The 25,842-nt window shown below is 39.8% G+C and overlaps 1 protein-coding gene across 16 annotated transcripts in view; it reads right to left on the bottom strand.

The window, feature by feature from the left end:
• Rbfox1 (RNA binding fox-1 homolog 1) overlaps positions 1-25,842 on the bottom strand; it is a 1,956,039-nt gene that overhangs the window by 591,650 nt on the left and 1,338,547 nt on the right. The window lies entirely within an intron of this gene.

Below are 25,842 nucleotides of genomic sequence, written 5' to 3'. Positions count from 1 at the left end.
GGATAACAGGTGTGAGTCACCACGCCCAGCTGGTAAATACCAATTCTATATACAGGTTCCTACCCGATTTCTATTTTGGATGCCTGCTATTCACACATACATGAAAGAGGAAAGTATCCTGTAAATGGTAGGTGTGGAAGAGTGGACAGACAGACAAGCTCTATACCCTGACCAGCTTTCTTTGGTAGCCCAATAATCTATTGCTTATTTCCTGAAGGTCATTCAACTGCCCTTCAGCAGCCTTTATAGCATGTTCCATTGTCTTTGAACTTTCCACAGTCTTTCCTGCCCTCAGTGCCTCTGCCCAGGTGGAGCTCTAGGCTTAGGATTTACCTACTTCTACCCAGAAGCCTTTGCAACACAAGGTAGTAGGGTGCCATTTTTAAGAATGGAGACTCCTTCTCATTTTTCAAGTCTTTGGTTGAATGCTACCTTCTGTGAGAGCATTCCACTTGCCATCTGCTTCTCTCCTGGCTATCTTTATATTAGTGATGATGAGAGAAGACCCAGGAGTGAGACAATAGAGTTCTAGCCTCGGTTCTGCAACTTTCTGGCCATGTGAACTTTGGAACTAATTATTCAACTTTCTTGCCTCTTAGTCAAGTAGGAAAGAAGGAAGAGGGAGGATATCCTGTATCCTTGGATATAAAATAGGGTCAAGAAGAATGGTGTTCATTTCTTAATAAAACAAACTAATATACAGAAAACATTAAGAAAGGGTCTGACACATAGCAAATAATTTGATAGGTATTCATTTTTCTCTTTTTGCCTATTTCCCTATTTTTTGCTTTACTTTATTTTGCTAAATGTCGGCTCCATGGAAGAGTGGGCATGTTATATCTAGAACCTTTGGTAGTACAAGGCTCGTAACAGATGCCCATTAAATACAAGTTGATTCTTTTTGTTTAAGCCAAGAGCTTCTCTAGAGTTGTAAGGAATATGACTGGTTTCTGCCATCATGGAGCATCTCAGCTATAAACCAAAAGAAGCACAGCCTTAAGTCACTAATGAGAGTGGTGGGGTGGGACAAGAATATGTCCTGGGTTATACACACTTGATTTTTAATCCTATCTTCATTATGACCTTGGGGAAAGTTATCTCATCTCTCCAGTCTTTGTTTGGCTCATCTTTAGAATGGCAAATCTATTGCCTACTTTCAAGAAATAGAAATTATTTTATTTTAATATTATTTTTGTTATCTGCAATAAATTTGATAAATATAGTGGTGGTTACTTAATGCAATCCATTCAAATAATCCAGAGAAAATGGGACTTGAATGCAAAGATTTAGACTCAGATGCAGGCTCAGGATGCTAAAAGGTCTCCAGAACCCCCCAGAAAGTGTCTCTTATTTTCTGAGAACACTGTGCATTGCCACCAGCCTGCTCAGAGTTTTAGAGAGGGTTCCCATGGGTTTCCCAAGGGTCCCTGATAGCTTGGACTTTAGCCACTTCCTGGAGTTCCCTGTAGGCAGCAAGGGATCATCTTGGGGAAACTGTGCCACCTCTGGCATCCAAGATACCATTGTGTGTGTGATGAGTACAGTGAGCCCTTCCCACCTCCCTTACTTAATGGCAGCAGCAGGGAATCCTGGACTCCAGCTGCCTCCTCATGTCTCTGCACACACAAGTCTTCCTCCATGCTCCCTATGACCTCATAAGCCCCCAGGTCACAGAGACCTTGCTTCCAAACCCTAGTGCTGCTCTTACCATGTGCTCTAGTCCTGGCCTGAGAAAGGATACATGTGGTAAATACTCAGGCATGTGAAGGAAGGACACTAGGCAAGATACGGGAAGTTCTAGAAGGCATCATAGTGGGATTCCTGGAAGAAGCAGTTCATCAAAGGCAAGGAAGAAGAGAAGACTCTGGGCAAGGGATGACTATTCCAGGTAGACAGAACAAGATATGTAGAGATGAGAAGGAGAGGGAGTAGGGTTTACTCCAAACAGGTGAGGTAAGGTCAGTCTGGAACATGAATTGGGATGCAGGTGGCAGCTAGAAAAGCTCAAGGAAGTGGTTCTGGATTAGGAGAGTGAGAGGTGGGAGGTTTTGTCCTTGAGTTCAGCCTGGTAGACAAAAACCACAATCATACAGTGTTTGAAGCTGGATGACCCCTTCTTTGCATAGGATTCACAACTTTCCAGCCAAAAGTACACCTTTTGCAGTAATGAATTAGCCTGAGACCACAGCCCTTGTCATGTCATTCTAACTATAAACCCACTGGCTTTTCAGAGCAACCTAAAGAGATTAAAGAGGCCAGGGGACAATGGGTTCAAGGGTAGCAGAGTAACAGACAAGGACTCTTTTGAGAATCCGATAAAAGCAATGGCATGAGTCTCTCTCTCTCTCTTTCTCTCTTTCTCTCTTACTTTCATAAAGCCCATGGAACCCAGCTAAATTCTACTCTGAAGAATTCATGTTGTATGAAAAAATTGGATGCTTTTTTGTCCTGTGCATCCATGCATGAAAAATTTCCAAATGTACCTTTGTGACTTTGTTCTCAAGCAGCAGCACAGCAAAATCCTAACCAAGGTAAAGACAACAAATTCTATTATTTTCTAAAATGGGTGTTGTTTCCAACTCAACAAACTTCATGACCTGTTAGTTCACACACGTGTGTGTGCATGCACAAACACACACATACACACACACACACTTATAAAACCTAGGGAAACAGAAATGAGTCTTTCCAGTTCTAACCACAGTAGGTTTTTATTTATAGACATTGTCCACATCTCCCAAACAGGGAAACAGAGTACATCAAGACAACACACTTAATCACACGCTTACACACACCCATATAAATAATGATGCTCAAAGAAACATCCAGAAAGAAACTCTTCTTGCATCTGGCCTGAAGCAATCCTTGGAACTTGGGCTTCTTGTGGAAAATAAGGATCCTTCCAGAAATGTTAGAAAAATAGCCTTCAGGAAGGAGAAGCTGGAGGAACGACCTAGAATAAGAGCCTATTAGAGGTCCAGGCACATCCAGGCACAGTACTTCACACCTGTAATCTCAGCTACTCTAGAAGTGGAGATGGGAGAATCAAGGTCTGAGGCTGGCCTGGACAAAACCACAAGACCTTATCTGAAAAATAAACTAAAGCAAAAAGGGTTGAGGAGGTGTTGCTTATGTGGTAGAGATCTTGCCTAGCAAGTGTGCTGCCCTGAGTCCAAACTCCAGTGCTGACAAAAAAATTAAAATAAAAAACAATAAAAAGAGTTTGTTAGAGATGGCTTCCCTTGTTGAGGCAGTTACTGACGTGGAGGTATCTATCAACCCATGCCTCGTGGAAATGCAGCATTTCCAGATGGGATTCCTTTTGCAAGACCTGGCTTGAATGAGATAGCTGGCTGGCTAACCTGGAGTCCCTTGCAGACCAGATGCAGGACTAGCAGGGCCTGTTCTGAATGTGCCTGACCTCCTGCTGGCTTCTTTGTAAATTCCCATCCCCTGCATACCGCATACCAAGTGCACCTTCATAGGAGAGACACACACCTGATTCACACATCACAGGCTCTTTGCAAACATTGTATTTTTGTTAATTTGTTTCATGTCTCACTCTCTTCTGACCAAGCTTTGAAGAGTCCAATTCTAATTCATTCAATCAACCAATCAACCAATCAATTGATCAACAAACCAGAGGCGAAAACACGTAAGAAAAGGGCAATGTTCCTTTCCCAGAGGGTTATAATTCATCAGCATTTGTTTGGAAGTCAGTCTGTCACAGGGCCATGAAAAGGTGAAGAGAAAACCTATTGAGCATCCAGAGAAGAAAAAGCTTCCCCTGCCAAGGTCAAATATATATCAGCCATGAGACAAAGCAACACTCATTTCAACCTGAGGCCACCATGTACCTTGACCCCAGCCTCATGAAAACAACAATTTGCAGTCATCTATAAAACACTTCCGTTACTTTCTCTGTTCCATTGGCTTCTTCCAAACTCAGACTCCTGAGTCGGCAGTTTCTGGCTGTATTTTACAAGCTTGTGTGTGCATGTGAGTGTGTGCATTGCATTCTAAGGTTTGGGGCTAAGATTTATCTCATTCTTTCATGGCATTTTATCGTTATTGGAGAGCAATAAATTTCAGCTCCGTTAGCACTGCATTTAAATATGTACCCGCCAATATAGAAAGGTGGTGGATGTATAGTAGGCTATAAATTCCCATTATTTGCCATCAGTCTATACTTGGGCCTTGGCAGAGCCAAGCCGAAGCTGCATATTTTGTTTAGATAGCTCCTCTTCCCTAAAGAGAAACTTTACCCACACTTAAAGCAGATACGATTTGCTGGCCATGACTCTTGTTGCACCTTAACAACTGTTTTGCTTTTTTATTTAGAGAGAACAGCGTTGCCACCATCTGTCTTTTGAAAAATGAGATCTGCTCACAGCAACATGGAACTATAAAAGAAAAAAAAGGGGAGAGAGAAGCTGAAGGATGAAGCCAAATGTCATAATAGAGAGAGGGTCAACTCCACCAGGGGAAAAAATAATGATGAAACATTTACCACTTGGAGAAGAACAAGTGGTAAGGGATCTCAACTTGGTAAATGGGGCTCCGGTGACAGACTGAGAAGGAAATGTTCCTAAGCCCTTTCCAGCAAGTGCCAGCACAAGCCAAATAACAAACAGCTTTACTTAGTAGGGGTCCAAGCCCTCTGTCACCAAGGTTGCTCACAGAATCCTAAAACTGCACAGTGAGGGAGGTAGTTCAATCAACTCCACCTTAGAGATAAGCAAAATCACAGGCACCAGTCAGCCAAAGTTCAAATCCAGCATTTCTACTTCCTAGTGTTACATCCTAGGTAATACCTATTTCTGTACCTGCCAAATGGAGGGTGCCTACCCAAACAGAAGGGCTGCTGGGAGGATTAGAAGAGAAGATTCAAGCAAAACTGTGTGTAGTACTTGGCAGCTAGATGGCCTTAGCCAATGTCAGCTCTACCTGTTATCAAGGGAGTTAAGTGACTTTGGTTAGGCCTCAAAACTGCTATGAAACATGGGCCCAGACTTATATATAGTTTTCTGAATACAAGTCCAGTGTTTTATTTTAAAATATTACATCCATTTTGTAAAACTTAACTGATTATGCTAGTTTATACCTGACCCACCAGTTCTTGTGACTTAATACAGTGGGAGGCTATTGTCTACAGATACCTCAGACTGTCTAAGACAGACTCTGGGGCCAAGACAGATCCTGTTCACAGGTTACTTAGGGATCCAGCTTGAGGAAACTCCACCATCTCAACATAAGACTTCAGACTGACTATGGCAAGGATGATAGTCACTGGATTTTACACTTAACCTTCATGACTTGTCCCAGAAGTGACACCCATTAGCTACAACTAGCCTCTTGGTCTCACCTAACTACATTAGGAAACAGGGAATCCTTCCAGGAAGGAAACCTTATAATCACATATAGATAAGGACTAATGTTGTCTATCATACCCACTAATGGCAAAGTGTGGGCCAAGTTAAATCTTTCTCTTTCATATAAATATCACATTTCTCCAAAACAGATTGCTTTCTTCTTCAGACACAAAGCCAAGAAAAACATGGTGTTCCACAATTCCTCACTGTGGAACAATGTCTCAGCCTCTCTCCCTAATCAAGAAAAACAGCAATTAAAATTAGCAATTTGGGATGGAGTGCAATAGAAGAAACTATCATTGCATAGAACTTTGAATCATCAGATTCTCTGGCATCAAAGAAAATTTCAAATGTGGTCATTCTTCCTTATTTGCTGAAACGAGCATTTTTAACAAGAAGAGACAAAACACAAATGGATGTCAAATAGGCTCTTAAGTTAGAGAGAAATTCAGAATAACACAAACACCCTTTTATCCAAAGTGTCCTGGAAATTTAGATCTTGTCTGATATGGAAAGGGAAGATTGTTGTCTGAAATCTGTTTCCTGAGACATTCTGCACAGGGCTTTACATACCAGGAGATTTGAAACATATAGGTTTGTAACAGAGCTCTTTTTACACTAGCCTGTGTGGTGAATCTAATGCCCAGCCAGGACTGGGAAGCCAGGGTCCAGATCCAAGTAGGTCTAGGAGAATAATCTCAGCTATGTGAGGAGATCCTGGTTTCCAATCCCAGGTCATCCACTCATGCACCAGCCAAGTGCACTCTCCTAATCTGACACTTAGTTCTCTACCATGTACTCTCATCAGGCACATTGTATCAGAAAACACAATTGATCAGCTTTTAATAACTGGCACAAGGTACTACTATCATACAACAAATCCAGATCACTGAGGTGGATGAGGGGAAAAGAGAACATTAACTTCTGTCTCCATCCTACACCCTAAGTTTGTGCTACACAATGAAGACATAAAAAATGATAAACACAATTCCAATTTTCATGAAGTATAGATCCTGTAAAAATCTTAGTCTCAAATTTAGTACTCACTCTGTCTCAGCCAAGGCACAATTCCTATCACCTTGAAAGTATCCTGGATGTATTTCCCCCAGGTTTTGAGGTTCTTCTCTTTCTCTTTCCCTTTCCCTCTCCCTTCCCTTCTCTTCTGTCTCTCTCTCCTCTCCCTCCCTCCCTCTCTTCCTTCCTTCATTTCTTTCCACTCTGTTTTTTTTTGTTTGTTTGTTTGCAGTGCTGTTGATTGAACCTCAGTCCTTGCACATGCTAGGCAAGTGCTCTTCCATGGAGCTACATACCCAGACCTTCCTCAAGCTTTTCAAGGCAATTTTGTAAAGACTGTTATTCAATTTAAACTTCAGTTTATATGTCATTTTGAACAGTGTTGGTTGGCTCACAATTTCAAGACCACAGACAGTTCTTTTAACATTTATTCTGTATACTCAAGTCCCAATAAATCTACCATGTTTGTCACATTGGTTTTATTATACTGAATAAACAGCTACCTACTTGACCAGCAGTCCCCTGAAACCTATTCTTCCTTATTTAGAGAGAACTGTAATGTGGGAAATAGAATAGAGAATCATTCTCTTTCTGATTACAAGGAATATAACATCAGTACTATGTTGCAATAGAAGATTACACAAGGGTTTCTTGACCTCAGTACTATTAACATTTTGAGCCAGACACTCTGTGTCTTGGGGACTGCCCTTTGCACTGCAGGATTCTCAGTAGATACTTGATTCTATCCATCAGATGTCAGTAGCAGCCCCTCCCAGTTAGAGCAGCCCCAAATGTTTTCAGATCTTGTTCCATACAGTGTAGGTAGGAAAGCAGACAAAATGGAATCTGGTTGAGAGAGAGTGGCTTATGTTTACTGCACATACAATAGGAAAAATACACTGGGTTAAGCTCTTCATACACCTTAACTGTGAAGGCAGCAGCCCGATAGGAGTTGGAACTACTTTCCCCCCACTTTGCGTAAATCAACCAAGGATTTGAAAGAATAATAAAGGGGATGATTTTGATCTAAGTACATTGCATGGATGTATGGAAATATCACAATGAAACTCCAATTTTTTTTTCATAAAGAACTGATGCTTAGACAGCCACATGACATTCTCAGTCACAAATCCAATGAGTGTCAGAATTGGGATTCTAATTCTGGAATTCCAGAGCCCATGTCTTTTTATCTATTCTACACATATCACAAGTTCAATTCTCCCACTTTTAGTCCATCTGGGTTTAAATTTAACAACTGTATTAGATATAAATTGTTAAGCATATTTGGTGTTCTTAGCAAGAACATCTTGTTCCTAAGAAGGTATACATTGTCTGGTTCCCACTCAGATCCCATCATGTATGGTTGCCTAAGAAATGCAGAATCACCCAGCAGATAGTGACTGTGGATGGAACTTTGTCTGGCACAAAAGCTTACAAAGGCCAACCTCACCCTTCCTCTCTCTCCTCTCCCTTTTTTCCTATTATAATAGATAACTTCAGCCACTGGCCAACTTTTAATGACTGGGTCTCTTTCAGGGGAAAGTAACTCTGGACTAACAATAAGTGCCACATAGTGGATGCTGAGAACATTTTCCAAGGAATTATCTCTTCACCTCTAGCCATGTGATCATAGTGGAAATTACCCTGTTTCTACAAGGTACCCCAGAGTACAGATAAACGGACAACTGATTCAAACTGGAGCCACTGGAGGCTTCCAACTATAAGCAAGAATTTGAAGCAAAAAAAAAAGAAATGGAAGATCATTCTCTGGCATGTTGGAGTGTGATTTTTGTGACTTGGGAAATGCTGGAAAGCATTTGCTACCATGTGGATTGAGAATGCTATTCAGAAAGAGAGAGAGGAGAAAGAGGGAGGGTGGGTGAGGGAAGAGGGGGGGAGAGGGAAGAGCAAAGAAGGGAAGAAGAGAGGGAAAGAGACACAGAGAGAGAACAAGACAGAGAGAGAGAGAGAGAGAGAGAGAGAGAGAGAGAGAGAGAGAAAATGAATAAGCAGAAAATGAGTAAGTAGCTTCCTGTGTAGTATCTTAATGTTTCTGAAGAGCCAAATTCCCACTCCTGAGGAAGCTACATAAACTAATTTATATTTGGGTTCTGTGATTTTTAAATAAAAATTGCCCTTACACTGAAAGTGAGGAGAAGGTGATATGCATAGGAATGCTATCCCGAAATCTTAGAACTAGAGAGAAGGGTCCAAAAAGAGGACTATTCCAGGTCAGGTAGGCTGGGGCCCATGGACAGCACCAGTCCTAGCTCCCTGGAGTTAGATACATACTGCGCTTTGGGAAGAAAATTCCTACATATCTAGGAGAGAGCTATTCTTGTTAGGGGTTTGAGTTTCTACTTTAATAAATGGTATAAGCTAAAATGGAGAGGGAGTTTAGGAAAGTTCTGTATTATATTCTTCCAACTTTGTGTAGATAGCTACAGCAGCTTGTCTCTTGCTATGGATTGAATTCTGCATATCTCCTCCAAACTCAGATCTTGAAACCTTAACCTCCAGTTCAGAGGAGAGTAGTGTCTGGCCCTTTGGGAAAATGGTCAGAGCCACACAATGGGATGACAGCCCTTGTAAGGAGAGGAGATTGTTTTCTCTCTCTCTCTCTCTCTCTCTCTCTCTCTCCATGCACACACCAAGAAAAGACCTTTGTGAGGATCAGTCAAGATGGTGACCAACTATAAGCCAAGAAGGAAGGCCTCACTAGAACCTGACCATACTGGTGCCCTGATTTTGGACTTCCATCCTCCTGAGTTATGAGAAAATTGATGATTACTGTTTTAATCACCCAGTATATGATATTTTGTAATGCTTGTCCAAGCAGATACCAGTTTATTGAGATTGATCAAAACTTGAAGGAAAACGTCAACCTAGTCTATACAGCTTTCCAACAATTTAAACTTATTCACTCTGTCCTTCATTTTAGGAAAATTCAGCTACAAATCATTTGCTCTGTGATGAAGAAAGTTCTGTTGTATCTCACTTTGTTCTTAAACACAACCCTGTGCCCTGTTGAAACAGAATCACATTGTCCAAGGGAAAGAAAGGAAGCCAGAGAATGGTGTTCTGAGGTCCTCACTGAAGTACTGTCCTCTCCACACAGTTTTTAACAGGGCTTGGGAAATGAGGCAGACTTTCCTATCATGAGAGAGTGAAGGCTATTGACCTCTGACATGGACACATGTCCCCATTCACCACTGTGTAGATGAGATGGATCATGCTTCACAGATGAAAGTGGAAAAGGGCTGGGGTTGAACAGACCTCATTTTTGGTACCAGGTCTGCCACTAAATTTTAAGTGACCTCATCTACAGGCATGTAGGCTGTGAACCTCAGCTGTTTTTTCCTTTAAAATTGGTACTTTTTTATTAGCATGTCTGTGATCCTTACACTTAGGAGGGAGAAGCAGGAGGATCAAGAATTTCAGGCCAGTCTGGACTACATATAGAGATCCTGTCTCAAAAAAATAGGGCTGTTTTGCTGTTGTTCCTCTGAGATTGTGGAAGAGTAAATCAAGGAATTAGAGCAAAAGGGCCACCTACAGTTCTCAGATTCAGCAATAAACAATTTTTATCATGATGTCATCCTGTAATGAGTTGGGTATGGATTTTTCCCCCAAAATGTTCATGTGCTGGAAGCTTGGTCTTAGTTTGGCAGTACTGAAGTGGTGGACTCTTTAAGACGCGGCTCTAGAGGAAGGTGGTCAGGTCACTAGGAGCCCTGTCAAGGGAAGGGATAAACAAAGTTCTTAAGGACCCCAGGTAAGAAGAAGCCAGGTTCCTGAGTCCCTCTGGCTTCCTGTCTCACCATCTCACCACGGGGCTGCTCTCTCTCTCTCTCTGGCTCTCTCTCTCTCTCTCTCTCTGTCTTTGTTTCTCTCTCTCTCTCTCTCTCTCTCTCTCTCTCATACTGGCTTCTTCCATTATGCCATTGCCATGTTGGGATAGGGCCAGAAGGCCCTCACCCATGGGATTATCCAAACTTGGACTTTCCATCTTCAAAACTATGAGCTAAATAAACCTCTTTTCATTATACACTATCCACCTCAGGTATTTTGTTATAATGACACAGAACAGACTTAAGAATAGTTTAGATCTCTGGCTGGCTAGATTCTCAAGCTGTTTTACATTGGTGACTCTATATAATTAGAGGCCACTTTTTTCCCTGCTGGAGGTGTAGATGGTCGGTCTGAACTAGAATGCCTGACTCAGATTGCATGAGTCATATAACTACTGCATCATACATTTGGAAAAAGCCAAAATACAAGGATGAATAAAAGGTATATCTCAGGCAATGATGGGGGGAGAAGATGGGTGCAAAGATAGTGCAGGACCCCCAGAGCTAATACCATCCAGTCTCCCAACACCAATTCTTCTTGGTTACCACGGCTGGTCCCAAGGACAAAGCCATCCTGTGATGGACACACATGATTGAAGGACGTAACTGGAAAGAGCTGGCCTGTGCCCAGTGCCCACTTGCTACTCAATCCACAAGACCTTGGCAAACTGCTGACACTCCTTGGGCTTCAGCTTTTTCTTCTATAATGTGGAAAACACAATAACATCTCAACCTCATGAAATCAGTAGAAGAATTACCAAGAGTTAATTTTGTAAATGCTCATGGAACCAGGCCTGACATAGAGCAAGGCCTCCACAAATGACTGTTAATTAATAAAATAAATCCTGATCATTCTGTAGTGTTTGACTTTTCACCTACACATACTACAAAGCCTGGATGTCTCCCTTCCTCTTTCAACCTTTTCCCACACTGCAAAGAAAAAAAAAAAAAAAAAAGGATTTGTTTTCAATTAAAAGTCAAGGCCACAAATTGACTTGAAAGAAAAGCTAACGTAAAAGAAACTAGAAAAGAACAGCTGAAGGAAATTGATCTCTCATCTTACTCAGTGCTGTTTGGATTTGTGCTTGTGGGAGGATGCTGCATATATCCTGGGTCCACCCTCCATCTTCCTCCTTAACCGCCAAGCTCCAGCCACAGGTGGAGCCCATCACCTCTTTCTGAGTTCTCACGTAATAGTCTTCATGTCCCACCAATGCGTATCCCAGAGTGAAGGAATGTGTGTGATAGCCCTCAAGACAGCAGACTCAGTGTTCACAATTCAAATTCCTTTCTGCTAGTTTCTAAATATCCAGTTTTCTCTTGGTCCTGTACAACTTGCTATTTAGTCCTAGGTCATCAGTGGATTTGGGCTGCAGGTCTTAATAATGACACACAACCACAAAGGATCTGCGTAGTATCCTCAGCTTATTAAGGCTCACCCCTCTTGGAATAATCACGTGCTTTTCAGCAAAGAATAGAGTTGATACCCTTAGGCAGACCATTATAGAAGTTAACTAAATTTGAATTCTCCCAGGGCCTCTTGAGTGTATGCCTTTTTTTTTTTTTTCTTAAGAGTTCTCTGAGCTTATATCAAGTCTAATTGATTTTAAGCACAGGAAACCTTACCTCCCAAGATAGCACTGGGCCCTTTTCTCTTATAGCCAATGGCAAAAGATCCATTTCTAAATTGTTAAACGTGTTCACAGCTAAACGACACCAAAATAGCCCAGGAATATTTTAATATTTATAGTTTGCTTTGATTAAAATACAAACTTTTCCCATTAGCTCTAGGATTTTTTTTTTTTTATAATGCAGGCAGGTTACAGAGCTGAGTCCTACTTAATTTAGTGTTTAATCAGGAAAACTGCTATGGCACCAGGCTGATTATGTTGGCACAACTGCTACCCACTCAATTTTCCCCCATAATTGCGGGATATTCTTTATGGTGACAAGTGCCCAGACGGTAGAATTCCAATATGCTATACATCAGCTTCTCTGTTATTGGATTAGCTGAATGTGGCCTCGTCAGTGCTACACTTTCATTCCTATCATTGATCGCACCGTCCCTTCTATTTCACAATTAATGCAAGGCTGCTGGATTGATCAATCTCCTCATGCACCCGGGCCACAGTCGATGTATTCTTATGACTGTGTGTTAGTCATCTGCAGGGTTTCTCACTAGGCCTGTGGATTTGTCACTCTGGCAAGAGATTTTCTCATTTTAAGATACTTCTGATCGCATTAGGCCCCTGATGCAGCATCTTCAAATTATACATGCACAGACTGAAAAAAAAAATACAATGAAGAAGAAGAAGAAAAAGAATCACATTCCCATTGGCACAGCTGTTCATCTTTCTAATTATTACTGTTAGCTGAACTGGACTTTTTAAAACTTTATGACGTCCATGCAAAACCACCAAAGTCAACTGGCCAAAAAATAAATAAATAAATAACATCTTCAAGGCAAAGATTATAAAAGCATAGTCTGCAAATGAATTTTCTCTGGTAACAACTCTTTCTGTGGGGTTGCAGATGTACTATTTTTCCCATAATAACTTGCACAGGAGATGAGAACAGACGACAGCAACAGCGTGGCTGCAGAGTGGAGGATGAGGATGAGCTTGTTAATATCTGAATGTAGTTGATGCTAGTTTGAGTGAGAGACAGAGATGTCCAGGGTTATATCTGGTCCTCGGCTACCATTCTTGAAAGTCATTGCCCTTTCAGCGGCTTCTCTGGGAACAGATGGTATTAGGAAGCCCTGGGCAGCAACCCTCAGAAGACAGCAAGGTTCTCCTACCTAACTCTGAGGAGTCTGTGGGTAGACTTCAGAAATGCACTCCGGCTCTTTTAAGGACGTGCAGCCTAGAGAGGCAGTTGCTCAACACCACATCAGAATTCTTAAAGATTTACATGTTAGGAAAATAAGTGATTTTTTACCCTGAATAGTCAAGATGTCAGCAGCAGAAATACATTCATAGTCACACTAAAGAGAAGAGCTTCTAAATAAGAAATAGTAAAAATGTTCTAATATATTGAAGAGCTGCTTTCATCCGTCAGAAATGGCTGGAGGATGGGAGTGCAACTTGCTCTCTATGGTAGAATAATGCTTTCCTTCCCAAAAATGCTCACGCATAAATTCCCAAACCTGCCAATGGGGTGCATGACATGAAAAGCAGAACTTGAAAGATGTTATTAAGGTGTGATTCTAAAATTAGGAAGATTATTTTGGATGATGGGAGAGAGTCCAATTGAATCATAAAACAGAAGACTTTCTACAGTCAGGAGTCAGAGAAATGTGGGAAAGGGAAAAATCCATGAAATTCCACATGAGACAGGGGCCAGTGCCTCTGATGGCTATGAGATAGAAAGACTCATGCCAAGAACAGACCCAAGAGACCTCCAGGAGCTTAAAGTAGTGCCCAACTGATAGCAGGTAAAGACATTGAGACGTTAGTCCTGTAGTTGGGAGAAAGTAGATTCTACTAAAAATGCAAATCAGTTTGGGAGTGACTTCCCCATAACTTCCTGATTAAAAGTCACCCCACCAGCTCTTGCCTAGAGCCTGTCAAAAACTCAGCACAGAACCCACCCAAGCCAACCAGACTTCTGACCTACAGATCTGTGAGACTAGACATATACAGTATTTTTTGCTTTGTTTTTGTTTTGATGGTACTGGAGTTTAAACTCAGGGCTTCCGACGTGCTAAGCAGGTGCTCTACTATTTGAGCCACATCTTCAACCTTTTAGACCTGGTTATTTTGGAGATAGGATCTGGCTTTTTGTTCAAGCTGACCTGTAGTGTGACCCTCCTATTTTGCACTTTTGACTACAGCTGGGATGACAGCAATGTGCCACCACAACCAATTTTTTTCTCACTGAGATAGAGTCTTTCAAATATTTTTGCCTGAGCTGACCAGGAACCATGATCCTCCCGATCTCAGCCTCCCACAGAGCAGGGATGACAGAAGAGCATCACTGTGCCTAGCTGTTGGTTGAGATAGGGTCTTGCAAACTTTTTCCCGGGGCTGGCTTCAAACCATGATTCTCCTGATATCAACCTCCCAAGTAGCTAGGATTACAGACTTCAGCTACCAGCACCTGGCTTAGAACGATATGTTTTAAGCTCCTAAATTTGTGGTAGTTTGTTATGGCAGCAATGGAAAATTAATAGACTATGGAAATGGAAAAGAAAATTCAGTAAGCCCATGGGATCTATGGGTTCATCCAAAATGAGGAACTAAGTCTGAGAAGTGGAAGGCCCATGTTCAAGGTGTTGTCCCAATACCTACCGGCTGCATGTCCTTGGACAGAGACCTAACGTGATCAAGTGTCCCTTTATTTGTAGACTCTGATAAAATCAATGAGATTTTCCATGTCCTCCAGCCAAAGATAAAACAAACCACTCCTGTATTTGAACAAAGCCAGGTTCATTAACTGTTTCAAAGAGGAAGAACGTTTACCATGAGAAACCATCATGGTCTCAGTTAAATGGACCCAGGGATGATAGCTCATGAGATCTGGCTTGTGTTGAGTGGTCTAGAGGAAGACTTAAGGAGTTGGGACTTTTCTCTGGATTGGCTTTTGTCAGAAAATGGGGAAATTACATTGTTGGGTATCTTTATAAATCTTATGTAGAAGTTAAAAGTGAAGTTGGCAAAAAAAAAAAAAAAAACCAGCGTCACCCTGATTAGCCAGACTGGGGATAGGGTGAGCCATTTTGTGGTTTAATTCATGTTCATGTTTTTATCTGAATTCAGACATGATTACAGGGCATTCTTGTTGTGTTGGGACCCATCACAGTGAAAGGATGGCCTTGTCCGACTGATGTTCTAATGAACTTGTTTGTGTCCAACAGCATAAAGCCAAGCCTTGTCTACAAATATCTGCTCCTGACAACATCAAGTCTTAGGTGGTAGGATGAGCCAGGACCTGATTTTATATTTCTCAAAATAAGAAATAAAAAATGCTAACCATAGTGCCTGAACTAAACCGTTCCATAGAGCCAATAGTTTGCTTAGCATTTAATTACTGTCATATTACATGGTAGAATGTGGAAAACCAGGAACCCACTGGAGCCATTTGGGTCAATCCTAAAGCAAACTCAATACAAGAACAAATGATAATTCAAAGAATAAATCCATAATATTCACTTATTGTCAGTCTCCAAATGGTGTCCCATATATGGTTAATTACAACCATCCATAGTTTTCCCTTTCTTCTCTTCAATTTCCCCCATCACTTTCTGTTACCAAATTCTTTTCCCTAGCCCTGTCAACTATCTTTTTATATATAGCATATCATCTCTGTTGTCTTTTGTTCTCTTGCCATTCTTCAATTATGGAGGTCAACTTGTTCTTTCTCCTCAAAAGCAAGTAGGACACTTTCTCACTAGAGAAGAAGAAGGGGACAGGAATCTAAGCAAGGAATCATTAGATTCTTTTGAAAGGCCAGGGGAGCACTACTAGCACTTACCTTTTCATGACTTATGCTCTATCTACAATGAAATCATGGATATGTCTTTGTTAAGATTCAATCTGCCTTCTTCCAACAGATTCCAATATACTTGCAGAGATGGATGAATTAGGGTATCTTCCTCAGGAACAACCAACCCTATTGTCTCACAAACTACCTCCCCTTTCTTGAATGCCAGCTTGTCATATATTTTTATGATTATAATATGGCTCCTTAATGTAGTTTCTGTATGTAAGGAAAATGCTCAGACAGTAAAATATATTTGAGCTTTCCAGGAAAAACGTTTCTCTATTCAAGTCATTAACTGCAGACTCACTGCATTAACATATCTTAGAAATGTGAATGGGATGTGTCTGTCATAGAGATGGTGATTTCACCAATGTCAAGAATTCACCAGCAGGGATTTGCCTGAGTAAATATCACAGTTGAACAAAGAATCTGGTTGTGGCACCCTCTTTTTTCCCCTGATACTAATGTGCTTAACATCACATAGTAATAGTCTTGGGCATCTTAAATGAATGAATCCACTGTAATCAATATATATTTTTATGCACAAGATTAAAATACTGCTCTACTAAATATAAAACAAAAGTGATTTCTATACTGAGTTAAATAGTTTTGAAAGAGAAGCATCCAAATTTAGGGAGAATCAGTCTTCAGGACCATGTCATTGACCCACAGAAAGCCAACTCACCTCAGAATCAATCCTCTGGACCTCATGAATGGATCTTTGTGGTTTCTGAGTAGAACTTGGAGAAGAACTTCTCTTGCTAAGTCTCACCCAAACAGTTCTATTCATAAAGTTAAGAGTTTTGAAGTGTGCATTATATGTTTTTTCTCTAGGTACTAACTTAATTACATTCTTTATATTTAATGATTAGAGCATTCACTAAGTGTTCTTTTTTTAAAATTGTTTTATTATTCATATGTGCATACACAGCTTGGGTCATTTCTCCCCCCTGCCCCCACCCCCTCCCTTACCACCCACTCCGTCCCCTCCCTCTCCCCCCCACCCCCTCAATACCCAGCAGAAACGATTTTGCCCTTATTTCTAATTTTGTTGTAGAGAGAGTATAAGCCATAATAAGAAGGAACAAGGGGTTTGCTGGTTGAGATAAGGATAGCTGTACAGGGCATTGACTCACATTGATTTCCTGTGCGTGGGTGTTACCTTCTAGGTTAATTCTTTTTGATCTCACCTTTTCTCTAGTTCCTGGTCTCCTTTTCCTATTGGCCTCAGTTGCTTTTAAGGTATCTGCTATAGTTTCTCTACACTGTTGGTGGGAATGTAAACTAGCACAACCACTCTGGAAAAAAATTTGGAGGCTACTTAAAAAGCTAAACATTGATCTACCATTTGATCCAGCAATACCACTCTTGGGGATATACCCAAAAGACTGTGACACAGGTTACTCCAGAGGCACCTGCACACCCATGTTTATTGCAGCACTATTCACAATAGCCAAGTTATGGAAACAGCCAAGATGCCCCACTACTGACGAATGGATTAAGAAAATGTGGTATCTATACACAATGGAATTTTATGCAGCCATGAAAAAGAACAAAATGTTATCATTCGCTGGTAAATGGATGGAATTGGAGAACATGATTCTGAGTGAGGTTAGCCTGGCCCAAAAGACCAAAAATCATATGTTCTCCCTCATATGTGGACATTAGATCAAGGGCAAACACAACAAGGGGATTGGACTTTGAGCACATGATAAAAACGAGAGCACACAAGGGAGGGGTGAGGTATAGGTAAGAACTTTCTCAATGAAACCCCAGCAGCACAGCAACTAAGAGATAGCATAGATAAATGGGACTTCATAAAACTAAAAAGCTTCTGCTCAACAAAAGAAATGGTCTCTAAACTGAAGAGAACACCCACAGAGTGGGAGAAAATATTTGCCAGCTACACCTCAGACAAAGGACTGATAACCAGAATATATAGGGAACTTAAAAAACTAAATTCTCCCAAAACTAATGAACCAATAAAGAAATGGGCAAGTGAACTAAACAGAAGTTTCTCAAAAGAAGAAATTCAAATGGCCAAAAAACACATGAAAAAATGCTCACCATCTCTAGCAACAAAGGAAATGCAAATTAAAACCACACTAAGTGTTCTTATATACCAAAAGATGCTCTATCCGTCAACTCATTTGACACCTCAGCAAAAGTTTTATGGAAGGAGCTGGTTTTTCCTCAGAGACCTTTTTAACCCTTGGTTTTATTTTATGTAAAATAAAAAGTGGGGGGAGAGATGTGCAAATATATATTTCTAGGGAGGAGAGTTTTAAAGAGTCAGGAACTCTTTCCTCCATGCTTTCTCTACCACCTTACATCTTCCTTTAAGCCAATTTCATGCAATTCTTCTTCAAGACTGACTTTCGTAAACCACAAGCTCACCATATTACCTTTCTTTGACAAACAAAACACAACAGGACAATAATTACCCTGCAAGAACTACGTAGAGTGTACAGAACAAAATGAGAATCAAATTTTGGGCTCACCTCCTTTTGTGGACTCTGTATATATCTGAAGTTCCTCTTTTGTGTTATCATGATCCTAGCCATGTCCTACAGTATTGAGTATATTAGGAGGTGGAGGGAAAGCCCTGCCAGGTCAACTTCTTTTCATCATAGCATCTAGCTCAACCCATTCCTTATGTAGAACAGGCACTGAAGAATTGTATTTTAAACCAACTAGTGCTCTTTTAATATGCTTTTTTTTTTTTTTTTGCAGTACTAGGGTTTGAACTCTGAACTTGTGTTTGCTAAGCAGGTAGTTTACCGTTTGAGCCATGCTCCAGCCCTTTTTTGGTTATTTTTCCAATAGGGTCTCATGTTTTTGCCAGAGATGGCCTGGGATACCATCTTCCTATTTACATCTAAAAAGTATCTTGGATTACAAGTGTGAACTACCAGGCCCATTTTTTATGGTTAAGATAGGGTCTCAGTAACTATTAGCCCAGGCTGGCTTCAAACTGCAATCTCCTGATCTCCACCTCCTGAGTAGCTGGGATTATAGATGTGAGCCATATCACTCAGCCCTAGTTTAAGATATTCTTAAGGGATATTTCAAAAATCTTTTTGTTGTTGGATAGGTAGAAAACCCTTGTATTAGGGCTCCTTCATATGTAAACACACATGCCCATATACACACAGAGTCACATCAAAAATAAATTAAAGAATATAAAACAAATGCACTGACACATGTCACTGTAAAGTTTCAAAGGAGACAGGACTGACTGCAGGCACAGCTGTATCCTGGGCCTCAAGTAATGCCATTGAGATTTCCTTTCCTCAATTTCTTTTTTGGTGGTACTGGGGTTTGAACTCAGGACCTCATGCTTGCTAGGGTGGTACCCTACCATTTGAGTCACTCCTGTTTTGTGTTGGGTATTTTCAAGTAAGGGTCTCATGAACTATTTGGGGCTGAATTTGAACTATGGTCTTCCTGATCTCTACTTCCCGAGTAGCTAGGATTACAGGTGTGAGTCACTGGTGCCCCGCTCCTCTCCTAAATTTCCTAGATTATGTCTTTTGAGGTCAAGATGGCCAGTGTAACCCTAGATTCAGCTCTAACAAGCTTAACAGCCCATAAAAGGAGTGTGATTTCTCCATAGAAGCTAAGAACAAAGTCCCACAGGTGATTCCAAGTGGTCCACCTGGATCATGTGCCCATCTTTGATTTAATAATTGTACCCAAAGCTGCCACTCTAAGTGCCAAGACCTCAAATTATGCACATGCTCGATTCTGTGCACAAGCAGAGACTCCACAATTAAGTAAACTATTCTTCATAGAGAAAGGGATCTTCTTATGAGATAAAGAAAGCTACTAGATAGAGTTAAAAGGTAATAAAGACATCCACTAAATCTCCCAAACGAAACTACCTTGCTAGTGCTGAAAAATTGTCATAAAGGAATGACTTGAGTGCAGGACAAGGGCAGGAAATGCCTAAGTTGATCCAGGAAACCCTAATCATCTCATAAAGCAGGAGAGCTTCTGCTTAGATAAGAAGAAGCCAACGGGGAGATGCTCCCATAGCCAACCATAGGGCTGCAAGATGGTGGGAACTGGAAAAAAAATACTGACCACTTTTGGGAAAGGCAAATAAGTGAACTTAAACATTTGAAATGTAAAACATACAAAGGAAGATGCATGTATCTGGTCTTTCTTGTATGAACTGTACCTCATAGTAAGCAAATAATAATGAAAGGAGATTTCTCTCCATAGAGGTATACTTTACCTAATGAATAAAAAAAGAATGATGACAATAACAGCCACTGGCTACTAATAATTCCCTGAAAGGACAGCTGGACAGACATGGTGTGCCTCATCACGGAACAACAGAAGAATATTCACAATGTTCAAAAAAGCAATGGATCCACAATTTCCTCAAACTTCTCAATCTTCCACCACTTATAGAAAATATAGGGGATAAAGAATGTAATTAGTGAGACCAGACTACAGGAAGACTCTTAAACAGAAATTATTAGTGTCCTCAGCAAATGTACTGCAACAAAGAAAAAAAGTACAATGAATCAGAGCAGCCATAAGTAGAGTAAAAGAGACTTCAGAAATGTTTCAACTAATTTAAAAAATAAGTCAATCTTGTTTTAATTTCTGACCAATAAGCAAACTTGAAAAATGTGATAAAGATAATCCCTGGAGGGATTGCTCAAAGGGTAGAGTGCCTGCCTAGCAAGTGTAAAGTCCTGAGTTCAAATCCCAGTACCACAAAAAATTAGAAAAACTTTAACATTGATAGAACGTTTGATGATGTTAAGGATTTATTGCTAATTTTAAGGCAAAACAGTGTTAATTATAATAGATTTTCCTAAAGAGTCCTCATCTTCTGATTATACATACTGAAATATTTAAAATGTGATGTCTGAGCTTTGGATGATATTGAGGAATTATTGCTAATTTTAGAGCATAATAACATTAATGAAAATGTGGTTCTTTCTCCTAGAGTATTTTTGAATATGTACAATGATATATTTAAAAATATGTTCTTTGGAATTTGCTTCAAAATATTCACGGGGAAGAAGGAAGATTAAGGTATGAAAGATACAAAATTGGCAGTGCTTAAGCTGGGGGATGGATTCAAGAGGGTTTGGTATACTATTTACTATTTCTACTTTTGTATATGTTTGAAATGTTTCAAAATTAGTAAGATTTAACATTACCTTTCAAAACACCCAGATAGTTTAGGCATCAACAAACCACTTGCGCCCACTGAAGGATCTGGGTTGAAAACACAGCTCTGGTATTTGTGGGCATCCTAAAGAATGCTCATGAGGAATTCCAGCCCTGAGGCCATGTCTCACTGGCTACACTGCACCTTCTGCAGCCAGTTTCACTGACTAGGGCACCATATTTATTTCTTGGTGTCATGGGCAAACATTTAGTCACAATGGCGCCAACAATGAGCATTGTTCACCACCAAACCCCATCCTGAGGACTCTTCCTAGAAACTTGTAGGTAATCAATAAATATCTGAGTAAAAGTTAAGTAGTGTGTGTGTGTATTAATTATATATAGTGTATATATTTAGTGTATATAATTATACTCAATATGCCATTTTACACTAAACACAATCTGTGCATTATAGAAGTTATATTTATATGTCTTTCTAAACCTAAGCACTTCCTAACAACAGAACAGAATCTGTTATAGCTCCTTTTCCTTTATTTCATTAGGAATAATAATAGTCTAGTTGTAACTATTAAGAAATACGATGGGAAGATGGATGCATGTGGTGGTGTGGTGGCACATGTCTATAATCCCAGATATTTGGGAGGTGGAGGATCATGAGTACGAGGCCAGCCTGGGCTAGGTTATGAAGACTCTGTCTGAAAACAAAAACACAAGCCAAAAAGCTGGATGCATGGCTCAACTGGTAGAATGCTTGCCTAGTAAATACCAAGGCACTGGATTCAATTCCCAGGACCCTCCTCCCACCCACTCGAAAAACATAATACATACACGTGTGTATATGTACGTGTGTATGTATATATGATTAAAATAGATGCCAGAGATGTTTTTCTCTTTTGTAAGAGCTTGCATGATACTACACAATTCTCAGACAATTAAGAGGATGTTCTGATAACTTTCCTGCTATTATTAGAAGGCAAGTTATTTGTGCTAAGAGAGCAAGAAACCCTACCTCAGAGAAAGAGGGAATTGAGTAGTTTGCAGTTGTGAGAACAACAAAGTAAGCATTCAATTAAGTCCCACCACAAGATTTATACAAATCATTAACCAAAAGTTGTCTTCTGTTCAGTATCAGGAAATTGAACAATACCCTGACGAAGAGAAAGACCCTTTAAAGATTAAGCAATAATTATGGCATGTTTGCAAAACGCAGTCTATCTTTTGTGTCTTGAATTTCTTGCCCGTATAATTTGCATACACACTAAACTCTGTGGGAAATTGGAAAGCAATTCAGAATTCAACATTAAAAGATACAAATTAAAATTGTTAGCATTAACTTATAGTTTATTGCTGGTGCAGTGTTCTTGGATATAAATGAACTCTGATCAAGCAGTCCATTTTTCTATTGGAAGTTCAACCCATTTTCACCTGAGGTTCCAATTTTATCCATTGGTTTTGCTTAGGCTTTGTCAGATCCATAAATTTGTTCTATGAAGTTTAAATGTTTTGTATGTAAATATTTTCACTAGAAAGAGAAGTTGAGTCAAATCTCTCCAGTGTTCAAAAGGACTTACTATCTCTTAAAACACCTTAGAATTATTTGGGGGAAGATGCTTATCTAATTCTTTGTTCACGTCCAGATACTAACAAGATAACTCATTAGAGCTATGCATTTGAAAACAAAAGAGTCAACAAAAGAAAAAGTATCTTTTGCTTTTTTTATGTACCTGTATTTACTTATTATAAACATATGAATACATAAATATATAGGTATAAATACATACATATATATATATATATATATATATATATAAAGAGAAACTAATGAAGACATTTGCAATATTGAATAAAAGTCTTCATCAGAATGAATCAAGAACTCTCTAGTTTAAATGGCCTAGCTGGGAAGCTAAGTTGCTCGCTCTATGGTTACAGGTGAGCTATTCTTTCAGCTTCTGGGCCCTGTTCTACAAAATAAGGGAAATAGCAATCAACTCAGAGTTTGGTTGTGAATATTGAATGAGAAAAAAATTACATCCATATATCTTACATGTAGAAAATGTTCAGTGATTGCAGATGATTATTTTTTTGAAGTTCTGAGATATGAGTTCAACCCCAATCCTACATTTGATATCCCTGTGACCTTGGACAAGTGAAGTAGCTTCTTGTGCCTCACTATGTCTATCAGCAAAATGGGGATATAGTGTCTAGAGTTGTTAGGACACTAAGTGGTTTCAATGTTGTAAACCACATACAATCGTGCCTAGCTCCTTGTATCTTTACTATATTTCTATTAGCATAAATGAGTTGTACAAAGGGGTTTCATTGTGATATTTATTACAGGTATATAATGTACTTTGGCCAACTTCATTTGTAAGTACCGTTAAATAAAAAGTATGTGCGTAGATAGAGACATCCAGATATGTACACGTACCCACATGTGCGTGAGCAGAATGAGAGAGAGTGAAAGAGAGCTGTCTTTGTGTAAAAGTGGAAGATCCCAGGATGATTTCATTGCTGTTATAAGATAGAAATAATAAATATCTATGTGTTTAATTTAAAAGCAAGGGGTCAGATCAAACTTTCTTATTTTCAGAATGATGAGGAATTCAAAAAGCAGTGACTTATTGGAATGTGCCCAGGACGCTACAGTACCAGTTTTCAGAGAAGTGGGATACATAAGATGCTCCTGACATAATAACTAATTGAATATACTTGGATCATTGATGGTCCTTCAACATGCCCCAGGGCCATCAACTTGGGGACCACTTATCAAGGTAAGTCTAGAAGCTTAGATGTCTAGGCTATAAATATATTTCCAATGGGGAAACAGTACACAGAGACTCGAAAGTTTCACAATCGCAGGAGCTAAGCTACTTTTACTGTATGTGCTTTCGAATAATTTGGAGGTTCATATGTGAGGCAGCAAAAAGAAGAGTTAATTATGTATTGAATTATACAACTTGAACCAATCTAAAATAAGACTAGGTCTAATTTTTCCTTCAAAGCCTGTTTCTTCTATCTCTACCAGGCTATGATGAACTTGAGAATTTTTAAACATCCTTAGGCATATCACACACCATGATAACAATATGCAGAAATTCCCAACGTTGGCCATTTATAAGAACCAGCATCTACCCTACACCACGCCACATATGTGCACATGCACACGGCTACCCTCAGATCACTTTCTTTCTGTAATCAATACCAGCATGACTAAAACAAATGATGTCCTCTAATGAGCTGATTACATTTCATCCCATTCCCTTTGCATAAAGCCACACTGCAGGAGAAATGTCCAGAACACATGAATTGAGATGTTAACCAAAATCAGATAAAAGATTATGGTGCTCTAAATTTTTAATTTTCTACTTCATCAAGGACATTCTTAGTCATAGTAATCAAATTCTATAAACATGACACACATGCATATACACACATATGTGTATGTAAACACATTTGTTTTAACAATGTTCAATATATATAAAAAAAAAAAACCAAGGCTTGAGTGCTACATCAGGGCTATGCACAAAAATAAAAATATACCCAAGTGGAATCTGGAATTTTTGATTTAATAACACCTTGCCTGTGCCTACAATCCCAAGTGGATATTTTAAAGTTTCTTAAAGTGAATGTTGTACAGGTAATTGGGCCAGTCATATGTATATCAATGTCTCAAGCATAATAAAATAACACATTTTAGAAAGAACTAAGGAAAACGATAGCTGTAGGACATTCAGGATGAAACCAGAATTCTTTCTATGGAGAGGTGTAAAAGAGATTAAGTGGACGGAACTTTCTTTGAATTATTGATGTAATCAAAGCAGCAGCAGATACACAACATCAGTCTTCTCAGTGCTGGGCTTGCCATCGAATTTTAGCTAGGTTTTGGCTAATCTTTTTCCATTTAAAAAAATGAGAGAAACAAGCCAATCGTCTCTTGTTTCCCTAACCAACCACTAAAAAAAGACTAAAAAGTAAAGACTGTGTAGGTGATTTTCGCCACCAATATTAGTTTTCAAGTCCATGTTTGGGTCAACACCTGGGATTCTAAGATCATCAGAAAGATAAACACTTACATCTATGAACCTTGCATTTTAGATAGAGATGGTTTCATTAAGTCAGAAGACAGAACTCTGCTAGAGAAAGCTCTGCTCTCCCTAGCCCAGCCTTAAAGGGCCCCTGCCTAATTTTCCTCCTAATTTTGTAGACTACGGCGCATCTTCTTGGGGCTCCCCATCCCGCCAATACCACAACCCCAATTCCCAGCCCTCCCTCATCACAGGCAGATATCATTTCAACAGATGTCAAGAATAGCTAAAGGGCACTTATGCCTATTTGTTAAATTCCTCAGGGGGATTGGTAGATTGGCGAAATTCAGGCAGTAATTAAACCACATACTTCTTCCAGCGCTGCTGCTACCTTTCTCGCCTGCATAATCTCTCTACCATGCATCAAATCATTTAGGCACTTATTGGCTACAATCAATACAATATGAGATACATTAATTTTGTCCCAGAGAGAGTTTCAGGGAAGAGGCAGTATTGCTCCACAAGCATTTTGGAGTCTTCAAGCAAGCCCAACATCAAACGTAGCAATGCAGCTTCTGTAGTCCATGTTGGCAGATTTACAATCTCCTCTGCCCCATGCCTATGGAGCTGGGCTGCTGCCAAACACATGCAAATTGGATTGGAGTGAGAGACATTAAATATATTACCTAATGCACACACAAGCTAAAGAGTGCAAATCACAGTGAAGAAGTGGCCTGGCTGAGCAGAATTTTAACCACTGAACTCAAGTCTTTCCATATGTTCCGGGACCCTGTGTGCCTCACTACTGTAGAATAAAATTATGAGGGGAAAAGACCTTTAACCAGGTTTTCTGATCACACAGTCTGTTTCTTCAGTGCAACATGATTCCCTGCCACCCCCACTCCCTAGTCTGCAAAGTATTATAACAGGTTTAAGGAACTC

Source organism: Castor canadensis, chromosome 17 (assembly GCF_047511655.1).
Source record: "Castor canadensis chromosome 17, mCasCan1.hap1v2, whole genome shotgun sequence".
Lineage (NCBI taxonomy): Eukaryota > Metazoa > Chordata > Mammalia > Rodentia > Castoridae > Castor > Castor canadensis.
Note: the sequence above shows the minus strand (reverse complement) of the source record. Positions and strands in the feature narration are given on the sequence as shown.